General features: G+C 38.9%; 1 protein-coding gene across 3 annotated transcripts in view; it reads right to left on the reverse strand.

The window, feature by feature from the left end:
* Positions 1–19,400, reverse strand: part of daam1a (dishevelled associated activator of morphogenesis 1a) — a 185,794-nt gene extending 166,394 nt beyond the window's left edge. Inside the window, exons 1-2 of one of the 3 annotated variants that reach the window (XM_072267954.1) lie at positions 19,276–19,400; positions 18,740–18,861 (exon numbers count right to left, since the gene is read on the reverse strand). The gene's annotated coding sequence lies outside the window, so the exon portion shown is untranslated. Of the gene's footprint in view, positions 1–18,057; positions 18,166–18,739; positions 19,040–19,275 lie in introns of those variants that run through there. The other 2 variants (XM_072267963.1, XM_072267974.1) reach the window with 2 other exon arrangements.
* Between the last annotated feature and the right edge of the window lie 3,219 nt (positions 19,401–22,619).

The raw sequence follows: 22,619 nt of genomic DNA on the forward strand, positions 1-22,619 counted from the left end.
AGGGAAGCATTTCAAGGAAAGCAAAGCGGCAACAGAGTAGCGTAATGGTTAGCGTTACACTTTATAGCACCAGCAATCAGAGTTCAATTCCTGCCACTGTCTGTAAGGATTTTCTATGTTCTACCATGACTGCATGGGTTTCCTCCCATATTCCAAAGACATACCAGTTACAGTTAGTAAGTTTAAGGCATGCTCCAGTATATTGGCACTGAAAGCATGGCAACACTTGTAGGCTGCCCCCAGCACATCCTCGGACTGTGTTGGGCTGACACATATGATAATTTCACTGTATACTTCGATGTACATATTACAAAATAAAACTAATCTTTTAAAAAAAATAAAAGTTCAAGGTGAATTTATTATCAACATATACTAACCTGGGATTCATTTTCTTGTGGGCATTCACAGTAAATACAAAGAAGCACAAAAAAAAATCAATGAAAGCCTGCAGGTGCCAAAATTTGGGACAACAGTCATTGGAAGACCTTTGTAAGTGAAGCAGCATTTATATACGGGGTGGGGCCAAGAAAACGTTGGTGATTCTTTCCTTCCAACGTACACACACACACCTGCCTGATGCACCAAGTTCCTCCAGCAGATTACTTGAGCCTGCCAAAAGGTAAAAAGTGTACGGAGGCATTAAATAGGAAATTATAAAGACAAAGTGGGGTCATGAGAAATCACTGACAGACAGGATTAAAGTAAATCTAAAAAGTGCTCTGTAACTATAATACCAAAGAACAACCAGGGAAAATATAGGGCCCATCAAAGTCAGGGCAATGTGTGTAGGATCCAGAAGGTGTAGGCGAGGTCATATATTAATACATTTCACTGGTATTCACAAGCGGCCTTTGTCACTAGAGAATTCATTGAAGGGATAGGTAAAAGCCTAATATAGATCTCCACTAATAGGAGGCGGCAACTGATGCTTAGGCAGGCTTAAAGGCATAAAGTCCCAGGATTGAATGGGATTTATCCTAGGCTGCCACAGGAGGCAAGGGAAGAAATTGCTGGGGCTCTGAGATTTTTAAATCTTCATTGGACACAAACGTTGAACCAGATTAGCCACTAGCCAGAAGTCGCTGAGATTCACCAGCGCCATCTTAAAGATGACTGAAGGAGAGCAAACACATGGTTCCCTTTTTCAAGAAAGGCAGCAGGACAAACCTGGCAAAGCCTGGTAACCATCTGTGTATCTGTGAGCCCAATTCCAATAGTAAGGAACATAATAGAGAAATTAATCTGAAGGAGAGAATTAATTATCACTTGGAAGGCATAGGCAAATTGGAGATAACCAAAAGAACTTAGCCTTGAGCTGATCCCACCTGACCAATTTGTCTCCTAATTAAATTCTTTGAAGAGACAGTAAAGTGTATCAGAGGGCAGGGTAGTACACGAGACTTACTTGGACTTTAGTGAAGCCTTTTTAGTGGTGTCCCAGAAGGATGGATGCTGAGACCCTTGTTGCTTGTGATATACATGAATGCCTTGAGTACAGAAGTGGGAGGCAGTTGCCAGTAAAATTGTGAGAATTATTGATTTTGAAGTGTATTCTTAGGCTTCAGAGAGATAATAATGTTTTCATGAAATAAGCGGAGAAATTGTAGGTGGAGCTTAATTCAGAAAATGCAAGGTAGCACCAATGAGGCTGGGAAATTTACCATGAAGGTACAATCTTAAGGTGTTTAAGGAGCAGGAGTTTTGATTTGAAGTACAAGTCCAAAGATCCTTGAAGGTGACAACATAAGAAAATGATATGGGTAGGAAGACACGTGCAATACTCAGTTATTAAATACAGAAATAGAGAGGATATGCGTCAATATTATGAAACCTTGGTCAAAACTTGTAGTTGTGGTCACAATGCAAATAGGAATGATGGTATTGTGCTGGACAGGATAAAGAGAGGATTTGGCAGAATGTTGCCAGGGATGGAACAGTTCAGTTATGAGCAGAGTCTATTTAGGGCTGTTCTCCAGAAAAGGTTAAGAGAAGACAGAACTGTAATATACAAGACCATGAGGGTATAGTCACGGTAGACTGTAGGAAACTTCTCCCACCCCCAACCATATAAAAGATAGATAAAACTAGAGGATACATGCTTAGGGCAAGCAGGGATAGATTCAGAGGTGATATAGGGGCATGGGGGTGGGATCTTCATCACACTGAGAGAGGCAAGAATGTACTATTGCCTGAGAGAATGGTTGAAGTCGGGTCATTGATAACACTTAGGAAATGTCTACGTGAATATTTGAATCATTTCAATGTTGAGGACAAGAGATCAAGTGTTCAGTAGTAGGTTTAATATGGAAAGTTATGAGTTGAGCCAAATTGGATTGTTCCATTCTATAACCATTAATGACTTCCTCTGCCTCAGCTCACCCATTAATAAGCCATTATCAATGCCTTTATTTTCCTCTGACCTCAATTACTGCAATGAGTTCTTGACCATCTTCAGATATTCTACTCTTCATGACATAATTGTCTGCTCCTCTTTCTGAATTATTTCATCTTCCATTCACCCATCACTACTGCCTACTGATCCATATTGGCTCCTGGTTAAACAATGTCAGGTTTTAAAAATTCTGAACCTCTTTTACAAAAGATTGTGTGACTTTTTTCTAATCTACTCCGCCCCTTTAATCTAACAAAATACCTACAAACACCAAATTCTGGCCACAATCATCATCAACTTTAATCTTCTTCCCACCTTTAGATACATCATGAAACCACTTTTTTCAATTTTTAGGTCACCTGAACAATGACTACCATGAACCAACTTGGAGCATTTTGCCTTGAAAAGGACTAGTATAAGTAGCTGGACTTAAATACTGTTTTACTTCCTCACTACTGGTCTGCCTCTCAGGCCTTCTGGTCACATAAATTCAACACAGTTCAAAAGCAGTAGAAATTCATATCACTTCTGTAAAAATTGATATGAAGGAATTGGGTCAACATTATTGACTTTTTAATCCTTCATGTGTTATTATTAGATACTTATTCTTGTGTAATCAAAAGGAGTTCCAGCAACAGCTTACAATCAAATAATCAAATTATGTAAAGGGCGAGATGATTTTGGACTCAATACAGGTATAACAAAATTTTGAAAATATCATGAAGTTAAAAAGGAATGTTACCAGTAACTGCATGCTAAAGTGCAAACAGAAATGAAAATGTAAGCTAACTGATCTGTTAACTTCCTTAACTTCCAGCAAGGGAGATGAGGCTGAGTACAGGGCTACGGTAGGAAACTTTGTCACATGGTGTGAGCAGAATTATCTGCAGCTTAATGTGAAAAAGACTAAGGAGCTGGTGGTAGACCTGAGGAGAGCTAAGGTACCCGTGACCCCGGTTTCCATTCAGGGGGTCAGTGTGGACATGGTGGAGGATTACAAATACCTGGGGATACAAATTGACAAAAAATTGGACTGGTCAAAGAACACGGAGGCTGTCTACAAGAAGGGTCAGAGCCATCTCTATTTCCTGAGGAGACAGAGGTCTTTCAACATCTGCCAGACGATGCTGAGGATGTTCTACAAGTCTGTGGTGGCCAGTGCTATCATGTTTGCTGTTGTGTGCTGGGGCAGCAGGCTGAGGGTAGCAGACACCAACAGAATCAACAAATTCATTCGTAAAGCCAGTGATGTTGTGAGAATGGAACTGCACTCTCTCACGGTGGTGTCTGAAAAGAGGATGCTGTCCAAGTTGCATGCCATCTTGGACAGTGTCTCCCATCCACTACATAATGTACTGGGTGGGCACAGGAGTACATTCAGCCAGGGACTCATTCCACCGAGATGCAGCACAAAGCATCATAGGAAGTCATTCCTGCCTGTGGCCATCAAACTTTACAACTCCTCCCTTGGAGGGTCAGACACCCTGAGCCAATAGGCTGATCCTGGACTTACTTCATAATTTACTGGTATAATTTACATATTACTATTTAACTATTTATGGTTCTATTTTATTATTTATGGTGCAACTGTAACAAAAACCAATTTCCCCCGGGATCAATAAAGTATGACTATGACTGTATAATTCACTTCTATGCCAATAGTGAGAAAATTCCAGCACCAGATATTAAACTACTAACATAATCACACCAACAGAAAGAATCAAGCACTATTGACTAATTAATTGATCCGCCATGTTATAAAATGGAAAACAGGCGTCACGTGAAGAAAGAAATTGTTTAAACATTTCTTGTAACTTAAGAACAGCTGAGGTTTCTTTAGAAATAAGATTTACCTTACAACATACACATTATAAAATACTCAAGCACAAGTGTTTTATGGTACAATTCACAACCTGTCAAGATTTCCTGAACTACTTTCCTGAAATTAACTGTTAATTGCTATTAGTTATGATCTCCACAACTAAAGTACATCAACTATCATTTTACCCCACAATCACTACCACCATAAGATAGATCTCATCTGCACTTTGGCTGATTATTATAATAGGTGATCAAGCCCAGACTTTAGTTGGCCTTCCAGAGAGGGTATCTATTGTCTGAAAACAGACTATTCACACCAAAATATTAAAAATTCATAGCAACTAGTATGTCCAGATTTCTCAATCTTAAATCCCAACCTATCCTGCTCTAAAAGCTTTTACCCCTTCCTCCAAAACTAACTTGTAGTAAGGAATCACAAACACAAGAAAATCTGCAGATGCTGGAAATCTAAAGCAACACACATAATCCTGATGAAGGGTCACGGCCCAAAACATTGAATGTTTGCGCTTTTCCATAGATGCTGTCTGGCCTGCAGAGTTCCTCCAGCATTTTGCGTGTGTTGCTCTGTAACAGGGAAGCCATTTTGTCTTTAAAATTGCTTTCGACTCCATTGCAATTATTCCAACTTACTGCTACGCTACCTGCAATCATTTCTTAATAAAAATGAAGACAGACAGACAAGACTTCAACAAGACTGGTGCATTATATGACATAAAATTAAGCTGCTTAATAGTAAATGCTACCATTATTCAAAAAAAAATCAACGTACCCTGTCATTGAATTCTAGCGTGCACTTAATACAATTGAGAGGGTTGGCAAGTAGAAACTATTTACACTGACAAAGGATCAGTAATTAGAGAGCATCAGTTTTAAAAAGGGTAATGGAAAAAAAAAATTCTGGGATGAAATGAAGAGAATTTCTTGTGATGAAAACGTGACAGAAATTGAATCCAGTATGATTGCGTTAATTGACTTTCATAGAAAAACTATATGCATTCTTGATTGGAAAAATCTGCATCACCATTTCAACAGCCTGCACATATAATAAGACAAGTAAATTCCATGCTTCCTGCATGAGGTGAATAATTTTATAACTTAACTAGACCACGGGGTGACCCGTTGGGGCACCCTTTGAGAGAAGGGTAGTGCAGTCTGATGTGACCAGAATGAACGTTAAAATTTCCTGAATGCTATTGGTATCGCTTTGCTTTGGAAATTGAAGAAGAAAACCTCAGTTTATTAAAGAACGACCCATAGCAAGGCAAATATAGCTCCTCCTCGTTTAATGAAGGACACTTTTGATGGCATCAGTTCTGGTTAATCTGCCACCTTTGTGCCTCTCGTTGTCATTCTGGAGACATGCAGTCCTTTCATCTGCCACCTCTTCATCTCTTCTGCTGTTTATTCTTTGTCTCTGATCTTGCAGACATGCATTTCTCTGTTCCTTTGTCTCTTCCTCTTGTGCCCGTTTTTGTCATTCTGGAGACATGCAACCCCTTCATCCCCCGTCTCTTCATCTCTTCTGCTGTTTGTTCTTTGTCACTGATCCTGGAGACGTGCATTTCTCAGCTCCTTTGTCTCTTCGTCTCTTCTCCTTCTATGCCAGTTGTTGTCATTTTGGAGACGTGCATGCCTCTCCTCCTCTGTCTCTTCTTCTCTCATCTTTTTTGTCCTGACTCTTTGATCCTGGAGTCATGCGGCCCTGGCCTCATCCAATTCTTGTTCTCTCCCTCTCCTTGCCGCTTCCCAACATCGCTTGGCGTCATCTCTTGACCATATTGTCCCCCTTCTCTTTCCACGCGGCATAATTAGGTTGACCATATATTTTCACCCTAATGCTGGATAGAAGGTACGAAGCAGTAACACAAAAGCCTCCAGGATGCTGATTATTCTTGATGATGTGGTTGGCGCTCTCCTAAATGGATGTGATATAGTCACCGCTGTCCTTTGACTGCAGTAAAGGGTTTGATGGGTGTCTTGAAATACATCATTACAGTAATATTTAATCATCTCTTATTGATGGGTCTCAGTTTGATCTGTCCCAATCCTGCACATGCTGATGGTGATGAGCAGAATGTGACCACTTGAAATAGAGCTGCCCTGCCCCTTTGCTCTGGTTGGTGTCGCTGCTGTGAGCATCGTGAGTTGCTTCTGAGGCTGGCCGTGCGCATGCGTCGTAGTGTCAAGTCACGGTTTCCATCATGGCTGACATCGGCTCTTCGGTGAAAGCGAGCCTGTTGATTTTGGCAAGTGAGCAATTTTATACGAATATATAACCCTGAACTTTGCCTGCACTCTGTAAGTTCACGTATTTTAAGTCGATTTAGCCAAAAATAGTGCCGCTGTAATGCACCGTTTGCGCTAACTGGAGGTCACAAACAGACCATCCGAGCATGAGAGTTTTAGTAGTATATAGATGTTAAACTTAAGAATGTCACTATAATTTTTCAATTCCTGTATATCCAAACAGAATTTTAAAACTGCATGAAATGCAATCTTCAACTATCGTTGAAAATTAATGTAGTAAATCAAGACAGATACACAAGAGACTGAAGATACTGTAATCTGCAACAACAACCAAAGTGCCGGAGGAACTTAGCAGACCAGGGCTGACCTGCTGAGTTCCTCAAGCAAACAACAGGAATTCTGCAGATGCTGGAAATTCAAGCAAGTTCTGACGAAGGGTCTCAGCCTGAAACGTCGACTGTACCTCTTCCTAGAGATGCTGCCTGGCCTGCTGCGTTCACCAGCAACTTTGATGTGAGTTTCTCAAGCAGTTTGTTTTTTGATCTCATGTATTAAACTAATTTTGGTCTTTTTTAAAAAAAAACCTAAACTACTCAACACACAAATGTAATCTAAAGTTAGTTAAAAAGTGAAACATTTCTTCATTTTTCCTGCTGAGACTAAAGTGTGGAAAGATACTCTATTATACTGAAGCAGTAAACAATACTCAAAAGTAGGATGTACAAAGTAGAGTTATTGAAGAATTACTTTCCAGAAATACTCAGTTTCATAGTACCATAGAAAGGAGGATAATTTACCAGCAACCTTTTTTAAACTTCTGTTGAACTTAACTTACATTTTAGCAAATAAATAGTTTACCCATTGAAAACTAACTGTTGTGATTAAAATGAGCAATGCATGAAACACTAGGAGTTCTCACTGTAGTGTACTTAATAGTTCAGTAATGTTTGAGTGATACTGTAAACATATTGTTCGACTAAGCATTCTTTGTTTACATAATTCATGATGGATTGATTATATGTAAGTAGGTGAATGGCATATGTCATTACATCACCAAGTCATTTGTGAGCGCCTTTGTAAAAAAAAAAGGAAAAGAAAAACTAAATAGGCAGGTATCCTGATTCTTTTGTTTTTCTTTTAATTAGTTTCTGGAGTTACAAAACATAACAGTGGCAATGAGGGAGTTTTAAAATTAACCTGTTGATGTGCAGAAGGTTTTTCTTCAGAAGGGGAAAGTGATGTTAGAGTTCAAAAAGAAAAGCAGGAAATGGACAAAATCAGCAAGTAACAAGTACGGCCACAGGTTCATAACCAGCGAGTACCAGGTGATAACAATAATAAATGTTAAAAAAGCAGAAATGGCTGGCTACACCAGATAGATAGACATGTTTAATTGCACAACAGATAATTGGATGATCAAATGAAGCAGTATTTTGAAGCAAATAAAATAGCCAAAGAAAATGAGTGCCAGAGATTCTGAGTGCAATGGGTGGAAAAGCATATTTACTCCAACCAAACCAGCCAAAATGAGCTTTGCTGATATCGTGAACATAAATGCAGGAATATTTAGAACTGAAATCATTGTTGATTGCTGAATGCATTTGGTTTCATAATTAGAATCAAAAATAAGGAGTCTGTTTCAGCTTACATGTCTGAATTGAAGAAATTGTTCGAGCATTGTCAGTTCAGTGATGGGCTTAATGGTGTACTGAGAGATTATTTATTTTGTGGAATCTTAGAAGAAAGCATTCAAAAATGGCTGCTAACTGAAGCAAGACTCACATTGAAAAGAACAGTTGAAATTGATGTATCAATGGAAACAGCAGCCAGAGATGCAATTGAGTCGCGGTCAGGAATGAAACTAACCTTGAACAAATTGCGACGTTTAAACAGAAACTTGACTGGCCAAACAAATTGTGTTACCACTGAGGCAGGGGCTCACATACACCGGAACAATGCAGGTTAAACGCAAACAGGCAGAAAGTACTACAAAGTAAGACACATACAAAGAGCAAGTTGCAGTTTCAAATGAGAACTAATCTGCATGCCATTGATGGAAAATCTGAAAATGGTGAGAGTGGAACAGGACTGAGTAGCCTTAAGACTTACAATGCGATAAAGTAACAAGAGACCAGCAATAAGGCTTACATCAGAAACGACCAGCAAATTAATTAAAATGGAATTGGTCACTGGCTTGGCTGTTCCAGTCATTTCTCAAAATGAGTTTGAATATAGCATTTCAAAGATACTGAACTGAAGCTTGCAGATATCAAACTAAGAACAAATTGTCGAGAAAAGATCATTCTTAAACAACCAACAGGCCATATTGGGCTTGTATGTGGTAGAAACAGGAGGGTCATCAATTGTAGGGCTGTGATAGCTACAACTTGATTGGAGATTCATCCACCATTTGCACACCACATCCACTGCAATACAGTCAACTGAAAGCAAACCAAGTACTGGATAATGTCACAGCAGTGTTAATGGATGCCATTGGAAAACTATTCCTAATCATGCCATGCTTTTCCAAATGTTTGTAAATCCTGTCCCTATGAATCCTCCCCAATAACCTGCCCACCACTGAAGTACGACTCACTGATCTATAATGTTTAGGGGCTTCCCTACCCCTTTTCTTGAACAAAGGAATAATATTTGCCACCTGCCAGTCATCTGGTACTACTGCGGTCAATGAAGATGCAAAGATCATAGCCAAAGGCTCAGCAATCTCTTCCCTCACCTCCTGTAAAAGCTTTAGGTATATCTCATTTGACCCCAGGAACTTATCTAACCCAATGTTCTTTTTCCAAAGGTTCCAGTACATTCTCTTTCTTAACATCAACACGTTTTAGCATATCAGTTTGTTTTACGCTGTCCTCACAAATGTCAAGGTTCTCTCACTGGTGAGCACTGAAGCAGAGATCCTTAATGGATACTTTATCATCAAGAAAAAAGTCTGAAGATGCTGGAAATCTGAGCAACACACACAAAATGCTGGAAGAACTCAGCAGGCCAGGAAGCATCTATGGAAAAAAGTACAGCGACGTCTCGGGCCAACACCCTTCAGCAGAACTCTGCTAATTCTTGACCTCAGGCACGTTTCCTCTTCTGTCCCTGATCAATCCTACCATCACTCTAGTCATTCTCCTGTTCTTCACATACGTGTGGAATACTTTGGGGTTTGCCTTAAGCCTTTTCACCAAGGCCTTCTCATGTCCCTTTCTAGCTTTCCCCAAGTCCCTTATTAAGCTCCTTCTTGACTACCTTATAACTCTCTAGAGCCCTGTCTGATCCTTGCTTCCTAAACCCTAAGTAAGCTTTTCTTCCTCTTGACAAGATATTCCATACCTCTTGTTCACCATGGTTCCTTCACACTACCATTCTCTCCCTGTGTCAGTGGCACAAACCTATCCAGAACCTAACTCCCTAAGCAACCACCATATTTCTATTGTGTATTTCCCTGAATACATACATTCCCAGTTTCTGCTCCCAAATTCCTGCCTAACAGCACCATAATTCACCCTCTCCTAATTAAATACTTTTCGATACCTATCCCTCTCCAAGGCTATGGTAAAGGTCAGGAAGTTATGGTCACTGTCTGCAAAGTGCTTATCACCGAGCAATGTAATACCCAACCTGGTTTATTGTCTACCACCAGATCCAGTATGGCCTCTCCTCTAGTCAACCTGTCTACATATTGTGTCAGAAATCCTTCTTGGACACATCTAACAAACCCTGCCCCATCTAAACCTTTTACACCAAGGAGGTGCCGATCAATATTAGGGAAGTTGAAGTCACCCAAGACAACAACCCTGTTATTTTTGTACCTTTCCAGTATTTTCTTCTCGACCTGTCCCTCGGTCTTTCAGTTGGGGGAGGTGAGCTATAGAATAGCCCCAATATAGTGATTGCTCCCTTCCTGTTTACTGATTTCCATCCACACTGTCTCAGTAGACTCCCCTCTTCTTTGACTTCCCTCCATCCCTTGAGACATTCAGCAGCTGCTTCTACCCCCATGAAAGCCAAGTCTCTGAAATGGTCACAACGTCATAGTTCCATGTTCTGACCCATGCTCCAGGTTTATCACCTTTGTTCTGGGTCTTCTTGCATTTAAAACACATTTCAACTCATCCCTTTGACGACAGTTTTGCCCAATAAACTTCCTATCAGTCCTCACAATTTCTCTACAGGTATCTACCTGTATATCAAGTGCTCCACCCTCTGTCCTATCACTCTGGTTCACACTTAGTTTAAACCCTCCCCAACAGCTCTAGCAAATCTGCCCAAAAGGATACTGATCTCCCTCTGGTTCAAGTGTAACCTATCCTTTTTTATACAGGTCATGTCTTCTCTACAGCAGATCTCAATGATCCACAAATCTGAAACCCTTCCAGCTGTACCAATTCCTCAGCCAAACATTCATCTGCCAAATCATCCTACTTAGCACCTCTGGTTCTGTCGTGCCTTGTCCTATCTGTAGTTATTCAAATAAAGTTTGCTTTGATACCAAAGATTCAAAGTACATTTATTTTCAAAGCATGCATGCAGTAGACATCCCTGAGATTAGTCTTCACACAGACAGGCACAAAACAAAGAAACACCATGGAATCCAAAGAGAACCCATGCAAAAATAAATTGTGCAAACAGCAAAAGAAAGTGATTAACACACAGTATATTAAACATCAAACCACAGAGTCCTTGAAACAGAATGGGAACGTTCAGTTTAGTTTAATTCAATCTGTGTCATTCGTTGACTGCAAGCCACGCAGCCAGCCACTCTGACCAAAATCACACAAAATAGCAATTTTAAAAAAAGAGTAACTAAAACACATCATAACATGAACTGCAGAGTCCTTTAAACAAGTCCAATCCACAAACTGTACCAATCAGACCTCACCCAAGACTCCAGCACCTTCCTCCGGCAGCAACAAGCGAGAGGAAGAGGGAGAGCAGTCAAACGCAGGCAGACAGTGCTGAACACCTTCCGCTCTCATCTTCATTCATTTCAATCTTGTTTGACATCTTAATCAGTGAAATCAGCAAGAAATGGGCTCACACCCAGCCTCCCAGCTTCTCGGCCTCCAGGCCTCATACTCCACTCCAAACCATTCTTCCTTTGTGACCATTCCAAAGTACGCATCCTGTGAAGCTGGCTATAACTCAAGAGTACTTTTACGTTAAGTGACACCCTCTCAAGTGCCACCACTTAGTAAGTCTTCCTGGCTGCTAATCTATAAAGCCTTACTGATTTTTTTCATTTGGCTTGTAGCAAGCTGAATAAAAAGTAAATTTGGAAACTGGCATGGATCTAGCATGCATTAAAACGGCAGAAGGCTGCCAAGGGTTGCCAGAGGAAGCAATCCGGAGAACTTAAAAGAGTTATTGCTGTAAAACAATCCAAGTGAATTCTAGCAACTTCATATATGATGACTTGCAGATAGCTATGAAGGTCCAATCATTTTGAAAAGATGAATTAGCAGATCTTATGGGCTAAAGGGAATCACGGGATCTGGGATAAATGCAGAGAAGTGTCACCAATGTAAAAATAGAGCCATGCTCTTATGGGAATTCAGAACTGTGATATGGAGCCAAGTGGCCATCTCCCGCCTCCTTTCCTTAAGATATGCTGAAAGGCCATAAAATAAATTCCAATTATGCTCAGCAATGTACAAGTGTTTGAAGAATTCCATTAATGGAGGTCTATTTTTAGCAAAAACCAATCACCACAATCTGTGGCAGTACCAGTCCATCTAAAAGACGTCTTTCACCCTCATCCATGCCAAGTTTACAAACTCCTTACAAGTTCACAAATCATTTTGAAAGACTGCATTTTTCTCTAAACATCACACAAGGGTGTCAACCCACAATGTTCATCTTACTTCATTCTCTCAATGTCAGCAAAACAGGAGCTGGTCTCTGACTTCAAAAAGGAAGGATGTGCACATTCTCCTGTCTACATTAAAGGTGCAAACATCGAGAGGGTTGAGACCTTCAAGTTCGAAGGAGTGAGCATCACTAATAGCCTGTCATGGTTTAACCATGTTGACACCAAGGCCAATAAAACTCACCAGAGCCTCTACTTCATCAGGAGACTGAAGAACTTTGGCACGTTCCATCTAGCAATACTCTATTATTGCTTTATCTTGTACTGTCTCAATGCACTGTTGTAACGCACTGATCCGTATGACGTTTTTCTCTGTACCTCAGTACATCTGACAATAATAAACCAACTTCCCTCCGCTTTCTTTGCCCATTTTATATTTCTCCAAGTTCCACAGGTTCCAATAAATTCAAAGAGCTCTTACTGAATCGTATCCTCTACAGTCTTCACCTCTGTACACGTTGACATGCACATAGATCTGCATTTTCAACATCTCTATCAGGATTTAAAGTCCATTCAACTATTTTAAATATTAACAATGTAGAACAGTAAAGATGATCTGAGCAACCAGACCTTCATACCTCTCATTAATTACGTCATAGATGATTAACATGCTTTTTATGGATTTCAAATCACTAATACAACTCATTGAGGGTTGTTCAATTATAAGAATATTGGTTGGAAACCATATGGTTCTCAGGCATAAGCTCTGCTACACAGCGCAACTACAACTGACATTTTAGCTCTCAGTAGAGAGCTCTGCATGTGCTCAGCTCTGCTCCCAGTCATTTGTGTTTCCACGGAACATTCAGGGAAGCCCGACTCCATCAAAACACCTTCAAAAGTAATCTGACAACTTTAGATAGAAAGTGAACGCTGTTCCACAGATAACCCATGTGTTTTATTCCACAGTACCAAGCCCAAAAAAGGAGAAAGATCCAAAACTCAGATTACGATCTGATTCAAGTTAAACAGCTGTGTGATATGATTGCAAACCGGAACCATGGTAGAGAAACACTAAGTATATTAGTATATTTGTGCTTTTGGTTCTGTCAGGAAGCATGCACTATACTTACTGTTCAAAACCATATCCTTCCTGTACTGATAATTGTCTTCATCCCACTGCTTCCCATTAACAAATTTACCAGATGAATGCACAGAAAAGTATTGCACAGTATAACACATGTTAACATACCCCATCACAAAATTCAGTAGAAAGAAACACAACACATACAAGCAAATATCAATCTCAAACTTTTACATTGCTACTAAGTGCAATCGCTTCAGCAAATACACTGTGCTTTTTCACTGAAATGCCATTATTCTTAAACCAAAAATGATAAACAGATAGTCTTGAAAGTAGCAAAACAACCAATAATCCTAAACAAGAACTACAGCAAAATTATACAATTCTATACGGATTTTCTCAATATGGAAGTTAAATGTATGTATCAATACAAGTATCAAGTTTCAAAACAGGTTTGTAATCTCCAATCTGATAACATTGGCTTCAAACGCGTCTGCATGTTACTGGAATTCACCCCACTGCCCACAGATGATTCAAGAATTCATCAAGAATGTAATTGCTTTTTAACTACAAACGAAGCTTTCTAAATGTCAGCTGGTTGAAATACAACTAAAGAAAGAATTCATCCAAGTGGAAATACATACTACTAAAAGTTGCTTGATCATGATCAATATTCCATTTTGAAAGAAACCACCCCCATCTTTTGCTGTGTCAATTACACACTTAATAATTAATCACCCATGGGCATTTTGCTCCAACTTATGTCAATGTGGAAACAACAAACAGGAAAACTAGAAATATGAAGTAGGTCATCCTGTAATGATCGAAAAGAAAGGTGGCATTCAAAGTGAAGAAGATAAATAAGCACTTATGAAGAAATAGGACAAAGGGAAAAGTATTTGCAAAACAGATACTGCAGACTCCTTTGTGGTTAATAAGCTGAATGACATGCAACTTGCTCGAAGAAAAGACAGGATAATATTCACTGGTGTAAGAGTTCACACTCATTAAAGCATCATACCTATAAACAAGAGGGTGAAACATCCAGGCTTGTAATATGACAGAAGAAGGAAAACCGGAATTAAAACAAGGAACTGAACATCTGGAGATTTTCAATTTTCAGGAGCTGGATATCACCAGCAAGGTCCATTTTGCCCATTCCCTATTGCCCTTGATCCAGTGGTGGTGGCAAAAAATCTTCTGGAAATGCTGCAGTGTTTCTGATTAAGGTCATCCCATTGTGCTGATGGGCAGGGAAGTTCTGTTTTTCAGACCTGGCAACAGTGAAAGGCCAGCGATGCATTTCCCTGTTAGGGTGGTGAGGGACTTAGAGGAGAACCTGTAGGTGAGGATGCTCCCAAGCGCCTGCTGTACTTGTTCTTCTGCTTCCCATTTGGAAGTTGCTTTCGAAGTAACCCACACAGGTACCTTTTGCAGGTGCTGCACAGTGCAGCCACTGTACACTGGTATTGCAGGGAACGAATGCTTAACCAGTTCAATGGAGCAGGAAATGGCATTCTCTAGGTTGTAGTGAACATCAAATAAAGGGCCATTTGAAAATGTGTCTGTTCAAAATTGGAATCACAACCAATGAGATCTATAATCATAATAAACATGGGAAGTTCAGCATCAACTCTACCACTAACATACACCTAAGAGGGAGAATATGTTTCTAAAATTAATTCCAGTCATGTACACATTGTTGACAAGATTATACTGGTATAAGGATTTAGTCACTCATCAGCAATAAACAACTGAAAATTCTGCAAATTGAACTTTAAATCAGGTAGGTACTTATGTTAGGAATAGAAACACAGTAAGTGCAAAGAAGTGTATTAACTTCCTCTTGCTAATTAAAGCCTTTTTGTACATTTAAAGCTCAGATTTGAAGACTTCTACTGATCAAGAACTTCACAGAACTTGCCACTGCAGCTATACAAGTTCAATGCAACTGCCATTCAGGAATATTATAAACACTCATATTTTAAAAAGATATCCATAGATAATGTAGCCTGTTTAGCAGAACTTTTTCTTCTTCATAATAAATTTAATATGCTTAAGAAATCTGATGTTGTTGGAAGTAACACTCTAAAACTCCATCCAAAGCTAAATTAAAGAATTTTGCATTCAACAGCCCAGTTGACTTACTATTCTGCATTTTACCTCTAATATCATGGAATTCCTAACCAGCAGCACCAGAGATTATTCTATAAACTCTATAGATTTTCTTTCTCCTTGCAACTTATCAGGAGATCACATTAGCTACACTTGCAAGCAGTAATGTTTTTGTGGTGCAGTAATGTTCTTGTGGTGATCACAGGAAGGTATGCAAAAAGAAAAAAAAAACGACTAGACTCAGAAATTGCGCACAGCAATAAATACAGATTGCAAAACTGATTCCCACAGCTAATGGACTCACTTTCAAGGACTACTCATCTCATGTTCTCAATATTTATTGCTTATTTATTTATATTATTGTTTCTTCTTTTTGCATTAGCAATTTGTTGGCTTCGGCACTCTGGTTGAAAGCTTTAGTTTAACAGTCATACATTGATTCTACTGTAGTTACTATTCTATAGATCTGTTGAGTATGCCCACAAGAAAATGAATCTCAAGGTTTTATATGGTGGTATATATGTACCTTGATAATAAAAATTTACTTTGAACTTTGATGATCTCACTTGGTGAAGCGCTGTCCAATTGTTTCATCATCACACAGCAATTGCAGCAATGCATCTGTGGTTCAGGTCAATCACCAAAATGTCAATTATCCTTTCCCTTCCCAACAAAGTTTTGAAGGTGGAACTTGCGTATTTGCTATTAAGGTGGTTATAAAGAAAAGTTCATTTTTATAATAATTAATCTGAAGATCTTCAATGTTACTCTGCCAGGAAACCATCAAGCGATAGCTCATTACATTTTATCCCACAAACTCTTCAAAAATATTTAAGGATAGCAAATAATATCAAACATACTGCTACAGAGCAAAAACCTTATAATTTCAAGAGTGTGATTTGTGCACAGTTTTTATTAATGAATGACAGTGAAGTCAAGAACAAATTAAAAGCATTTTGATCATTTATTCTACAAATATCGAACCACAATACAAACTTCAAAATGGAAGATAGGGAAGAAAAAAGTGACTTCCAGTAACTACTGGCAAATAAATTAATGATAAAATCAGTATTTCCAAAAAGGAAAAAAGTGCTCTCAACATATATTGAGGAATTATTCACACTGTAACTCCAATTTCATTCAATCCAGACAGACTTTTTAAGAATTACTGCACAAGTTCATCAAGACCACTCTAGTTTCTTTTTGGCACATCTCTGAAATCTCTATTGCTAGAATCAAGAAAAGTGCTGCAAGCTTATCAAATGAATCAATTTCACACATCCTTGAAAACAAAGCAATGAATATTTTTCTCTAAATATTCTTTCTGCCTCTGTACCATGCATTTTATTGAGAGCTTTCCAAATGCTGCAACTTGGCATCTACTTATCCATATGCTGATTTGTGGTAAGCAGAACACAAACTATTCCAAATCTGACTTACATCCCATAACCTTGAAATTAGAACTGCTCAACTTGCTACTAAAAGAATTTAAATATAATTTTCACTTTCCTAAATAATATGAAAATTAAACTTAAACTGTAATAAAATAACCTACAATCATTCAGTTTAATTAATCTATTTATAGACTTTTTTTTAATCATGTTTCCTTCAGAAATTGCTCTGATGAAAGATACTTAATGGATTTGGAAAGCACTGCATTATACTGCAGGACATTTAATAACAATAAATATGGAAGTCCAAGTTAAGATGTTACTTCCTCATATAACATTAATGCAAACACAACTCAGTAAACTCCACTTCTGAGAATTCCATAAAAGCATCTCCAAGACTTTTTCTTTTAAATCATTACTTCTGAAAATAAGTTGTCAAAGATTAGAACAGATTGTAAACCATGGTGCAATTTCCCAAAAATGTAATATCAGATTGGTTATCATGTGATTGCATCACATTTGGGGAAACATTACAATTATCTAAGATATTGCTTGCATTACATTCCCAACATGATCACTGCGCGTTTGTAAAACAGAACAATACAGATTTCTCCTTGAAGAACTGATTACTTAAGTATCTGTGGCTTTCAATTTAAGGAGCTGGGGTGGTATTTCCAAATTGTGAACAGAACTCAAAATCTGCATTTCAATAAATTCAAAATGTCTTGTTAAAACATTGCCAACAGATCTTCAGGATTTGAGACAATGTCATAATCTGAACTTGCATTTAACATAAAAATCATAGTTAGTTTTCATTTGAAATACCAATCTGATATTGTTTAAAAATACAAGTACCTTACTCAACATTGTATTAATTTATGCTGTCATAGCTTGTTTAAAAAAGTCAAGAATGCTTTACAGCAAATAACATCTGCTTTATATAATCAAACAACGGTGTTATTCAGTATTGACTAATCTGACATTGCTCCTTATGCAAAAGTAAACAGCCTTCACCCGAAACATCTGTCCATTTAGACAGATGAGCTTCAGCCATATCCGACATTAAAGAAAATGCATTTTGTTCACAGAACAATCTCCAACACGATTCTGGTCATCTGAAGAGACATTTCTAGCTCTGAAGGGGCGAAACTCAGACTATACATACGAAAACCTTGTTGCACGTTCAGACTTCTCTCTTTTTCGAAGTTATTCCGGATCGTATCAAAATCTTTCCTCTGGTGGTCTCACGCACGGAAGGACACACCCAAAATGTTCATTCTGACACCAATGCATGCCTGACCACTGTAATGCCCTTAGCGTCCTCTAATCCTCGCCAAAGGTCTCAAACACGTTGACACATTCAGCTGTGTTCCGACCTTACCCCAATACCCGAATTCATCCCCGCTTGATAATAGTAGGTCTAGATCGGAAGCAAGTGTTTTCCTGACTCCCGGATCCACAGTATTTTACTGCATGCACGACTGACGAAGTTAAAATGATAGTAGAATAGTCCGTGCACTGAAACCACAGCTGTCTTAAACATACCAGTTCTATTAAACACCACACCACAAGGAGGGTGTCGATTAGCAGAAACACGGAACCCGTTTACAGGTGATTGCCTTCACCAAATAACAGTTCTAACCAATAGGTCCTATAATCGGAAATATTTAAACAGCCCTCGGGTGTGCCAGCAGCACACTTCATTCTTTGAAACACTGAACAAAACGTTTGCTTTGCATCCTATTCTAACCTATAACCCACCCACCCCCTCCCCACCCCACACAATTGCTGAACAGAAACCCCAACCCCCAAACCACACACACCACTCGCCCGATCATGAATCTCACCTTAACAAAAGCATCCACTCTTGCTCTTCCACACGTTACAAATGACAAACAAAAGACGAGGCGCAGGATGGAACTGGGAAAGAATGATGATCTCTGACATGTGGGCTTGGCGTTTTAATTCCCTGAATCAGGAAAGAGAGAAAAAAAAAATCAGCCTAACAATTGACACATTCTTCGCAATCTCGAAGCATACTCGAGCAGCCTGGAAAAAAACCCCAAACTCGTCTCCACACACGAAAGCAACAGCTGCAACGCCGTGGAATTTGAGGACTCGGTTGAAAGCTGCCGATCGGTGAAAGGCAGGAAGCGTGCAGGCAGTGTATCCTGACTGGAACTCACGCTGGTTCCTTTTGTTGCCGGCGATGCAGGCTCGCCTGACAATACCTCTCAAGCACGGAGCCCCCGTGCAGTCCCACCCATGCTAACCTGAGCGCTCGTTTGCTTTCCACCTACTTTTCCTTTATGTGTCGGCCAACACAATAGAGAGCCGGTTACTAATGTCACCCAGAGCTGAAAATAAATGACTAAAAAATTACCAACAAATTCCAGCCATCCGTGCAGCAACGTCCATATTTTCTCCTCTTTCTTTACAAAAGGATTCAGTTTAACAATTTCCTTTTGCTGCAGGTGACATCATCCTATTTTACCCATAGAAGACAGCAATGGGTTACTGCGCATGAACTAGAGTTGCTTTGTATTGTGGGAATTGTAGTAGATACAGAGATGCGTATTGGACAAACAGGAGAGCGAATGGACGGAACTACTATTCCCAAGAGACAACGGTGCAGCCGTATTGTCAAGGACGAGGATATTGGGTGTAGATAAGGTACTGGCCCCCGATGGTAGCTCTTATTGGCTGTTTACAATGGTTACACAGTTCATGGGCGGTGACTTTATTGTTGGGTTATCACCCAGTCTGTTTGAGGTTGGTACTGTCGCACCTGGTGTCCCTGAGATGGACAGACTGCTAGTCTTTCACATTGTCTCTGCCGTTCTAAAAGCTGTGTATTTATTTTAATGAGGTTTCAAAATATTTGTGCTCTGATCGTGTAAGGCGTCACGCCTTATCTGTACCTTGAACACGCCATCGTTAATTGTTCGAACTGCCCTCTGAACACAATTAATTATTGCTGAGGTCAAATGAGTGTTGTTTTAGTTTACCGAGGATACGCATAACAAATCACTCAAAATAATATTTTGATATAACAATTCTTCAGAAAAAAACGATTTAAATTCAACTATGATTATGTTAATTGTCATCGGATAAAGATGTATTTGGACAGTCAGGTAGAAATATTCCCTTTGATCGACTCTAGACTGGGGCAATATGGAAGACACAAGAAACCATATGGCTCTTATACATGTGTCAAATCTACAGATGTTCCAAAGGAGTGCAATGTAATACGTGTCTCGAGAATCTACGGTTGTTTACGTATATCCACAACATATTTATCTAGGACTTTAAATAGTTATTCATTCTATCTGATAAATTATAAATCATTAAAATGCACGTGTGTGTGATGCACGTATAACGTTGTAAAAAAGGTGGAATTTTAACTGATTTAAAACACTTTCACAAAACTGTCTTTCACAAACAACACGTGTTCTTATACAGTGTAAAAGTCAATAGCTTTTTGTACTGCTTATTTAACATTTACTGGCTCTGTTTTATGTTTTTCGAAGTAAATTAGAAAGTGCTACATTTTAACTACTAGTAAAATAATAGAAAGTCATGAATTAAGTATTGTTTACACAAACATAATCCATTTAGTATATAATTACAAAATAAAGATAAAAGCAATATCAACATATATAGTAACATGCCACCAACAGTCAAAGAATGTTTGCAGAAATAATCTTCTATATACACTCAGAGCAATAGCTTTTTTACTAAATAGACTTACAATATATCTCCAGTAAATTAAATTCACCCACTGTGCTATTGTCTTAGATATACTCCAAAATTGTTTTCAAGGAAGGAGATGTTAGATGTAACTGAATTCCCAGCAACATGGAATCTTTTCTCACATGCTGCCATCAGAAAGAAGATACAGAAGCCTCAGGACTCATACCACTTGGTTCAGGAACAGTTATTAACCCTCAACCAGAGGGGATTAACTTCTCTAGCCCCATCACGGAACTTTTCTCTCAAACTACAGACTCACTTTTGAGGTCACTTCATCTCGTGTTCTCAAAACTAATTGCTTATTTATTTATGATTATTATTAATATTATAGAGATTTATTTTTTCTCAGTTCAAGCAGGTAAAACTTGAGGTATGGGCGTAGCCAAATACACCAATTTCTCAATCGCTAGCAACTTTTGGACTATTCTAGTAGTGTTTAGTATTGTGGCTTTCTGAAGATTTACATAGATATTACTGTGTAGCCCTAATTAATGCTATTGTGTAGTGACATTGGGATGATACCAGTTGTAGATATTACTATTGGGACAATGGTTCATGTTCCATAGTCCTTCAATTTCCTCTTTTAATTCAGCAAATTTCTGGAGTTTTTTCACTTATTGATTTCTGTGTGTTGCGTGTGTTTGGAATGGCTATATCTATTAAGTAAGTTGTTCTTGCCTGTAATATTACATCTGGCCAGTTATTATAAGTTGTTCTATCTGTATTTCTCTAACTAGCGTTATTGCCCCTCCTCCGCTTCTTACCCCATCCCTTATTTATTTTTATTCCCCCTCCCTTTTTCTTCTCTCTCTATCCCTCTCACAATCACTCCTTGCCTGCTCTCCATCTACTACTAGGCTCCCCTCCGCCTTTCTTTCTCCCTAGGCCTCCTGTCCCATGATCCTCTCCCTTCTCCAACTCTGTATCCCTTTTGCCAATCAACTTTCCAGTTCTTAGCTTCTTCCCTCCCCCTCCTGTCTTCTCCTATCATTTCGGATCTCCCCCTCCCCCTCTCCCTCCCACTTCCCAATCTCCTACTATCTCTTCTTTCAGTTAGTCCTGACGAAGGGTCTTGGCCCGAAACGTCGACCGTACCTCTTCCAGTAGATGCTGCCTGGCCTGCTGCGTTCACCAGCATTTTCTGTGAATTTCCAGCATCTGCAGATTTTTTCGCCTTTGCATCTGTACTAATAGATCAGTTCTGACATAATTTGTAGGACTCTGACTCTAAAACTGGGTCAGGCTTGTATTTATAGTAAGGTATGATTTTATGAGTTTGTATTTTAAAGCAAGATTTTGGTGAATGGTGTTTGGATCTTGTTTGTCCCTGTGTTTGAGTTAAACTGCTGCAGGATCTTATATTGTACTAGATTGTTTCTGGCTTCTCTTGCCACTTTCTGCATTTATCATCTTGAATTTGGTGGTCTCTTATTATGTATTTTTCTTCATTTTTTGTATTAACCATCTGGTTCTGTATTACCACAAGGAAACCCTCTGTTTCTGGGAAAAGTTCTCCAACTCTGAGCCAGGTGTTCACTGCTTCCTTGTTAACATCTTGCCTGCTCTGCTCAGATCATGCGGATGCCTTTCATGGAGGGTCATGCTCTTCCATTGGTTAACTTTTTCTTCAATAGTGATAATTTCTTCATTTTTCTGTGTTGTGCTTTCATTTGTTTAGTGGTGTGCACTTATCAGAATTGCATATACTTGCATGAAGTGTGCTGAATCCTGTTTTTGCTGATGAAGATATATCCTTAGACATTTTTATGTCTATTATTCCTCTTCCTTCTTCTGCCCAACTAGTGTTAATCTAAGCATGTTCAAATTCACATGATGTTTTCTAAAATTTATTGTTTCAGTTCTCATTTTTCTTTGTAAATCTTCCAAATCAATTTCAAACCAAGATTTTATGCCAAAAGAATACATTAATAAGTATCTATTGCCTTTGTTATAATCTTACTATTGAGCTTTGTT

This window comes from Mobula birostris, chromosome 1 (genome assembly GCF_030028105.1).
Source record: "Mobula birostris isolate sMobBir1 chromosome 1, sMobBir1.hap1, whole genome shotgun sequence".
Taxonomy (NCBI): Eukaryota; Metazoa; Chordata; class Chondrichthyes; order Myliobatiformes; family Myliobatidae; genus Mobula; species Mobula birostris.